General features: G+C 53.5%; 1 protein-coding gene across 1 annotated transcript in view; it reads left to right on the top strand.

The window, feature by feature from the left end:
• NDUFA13 (NADH dehydrogenase (ubiquinone) 1 alpha subcomplex, 13) overlaps nucleotides 1-1170 on the top strand; it is a 7910-nt gene that overhangs the window by 2373 nt on the left and 4367 nt on the right. The gene's annotated exons all lie outside the window — the stretch shown is intronic.

The following is a 1170-nucleotide window of genomic DNA, read 5'->3' as shown; positions in this document are numbered from 1 at the left end:
CCCGCCTTGGCCTCCCAGAGAGCTAGGATTACAGGCGTGAGCCACCGCGCCTGGCCACCAGTCTTGTTCTAACTCATAACACAGCCATGTCCCTTTTGCTGGGCACTGCACTAAAGACCACTGCCTGGGGTTGGGTCTCCTAAAGGCACCCCCTTTTCGCAGACTTGAGTTGTAGGACATACAAACCCACCCTAGTCTTTCCTGATGGCAGAGGGGTGAGGAAGATACCCCACTGGTAGTGTTGTCTTTGTTTACGTCCCTGCAGTCATTGTTGAGTGAGCACATGGCACCAGGCCCTGTCCCCAGGAGCTCACAGCCCACCTGAGGAGATGAGGTGCATCATGTAGTAGGCCTGCGGTAACTGGGGCCTGCTTAAACCAGGGTGTGCCAGGAGGACCTCTCTGAGAAGTAGCCTGCTATGCAGAGTTGGAATAGCAAGTGCAAGGGCCCTGTGCTCCACCCTCACCACTCCCATCCTCTACCTTACAGCCTTGCCCTTCTTGAGTCCTGAGTCAGTAGCCCCCCCCATCAGACATACCTTCCCCTGCTCCTGTCCAAGGCCCAGTGGCCCCCAGCCTGGCACCCACTGCCCTCTCTCTGCCTGGACTGTTCACTCACCGCCAGCATCCCAGAACATGCCAGGCTGGCTCAGGCCACTTTTAATCCAGCTGCTCCTGAAATGACTCTGCCCCCCACTTCCTCCACGCACCCGGCTCTCCTCTCTCCACTTCCTCCTGAGCCTAGCAGGTAGCCCGGTAGCCCTTTCCTTTATATCTTGTGTCTTCATTCTAGAGACTCACATACCGTACCGTACCATACTGTTCACCCATTTGAAGTGTGCTGGGGCTGGGCGCGGTGGCTCACGATTGTAATCCCAACACCTTGGGAGGCCGAGGTGGGAGGATGCTTAGTCCCAGCTACTCGGGAGGGCCAGGAGTCCGGGGTTGCAGTGAGCTATGATCAGGCCACCGCACTACAGCCGAGGCGACAGAGGGAGACCCTATCCAAAAAAAAAAAAAAACTTTTTTTTTTATTCAAGTCCTGCAGATTTTTTCTTGTGTCACATTAAAGAATTTTTCTTTCCTTGTTCCAAAACTAGCTCCTGGCCCAAGGCTTCATTTTGCTTAAATTACTGTAATAACTTCCCTAGCATCTTTTTTTTTTTTTTTT

The sequence above is a fragment of the Propithecus coquereli genome, unplaced genomic scaffold (genome assembly GCF_000956105.1).
Source record: "Propithecus coquereli isolate 6110/MARCELLA unplaced genomic scaffold, Pcoq_1.0 Scaffold438, whole genome shotgun sequence".
Lineage (NCBI taxonomy): Eukaryota > Metazoa > Chordata > Mammalia > Primates > Indriidae > Propithecus > Propithecus coquereli.
This window is presented reverse-complemented; position numbering and strand designations above follow the sequence as displayed.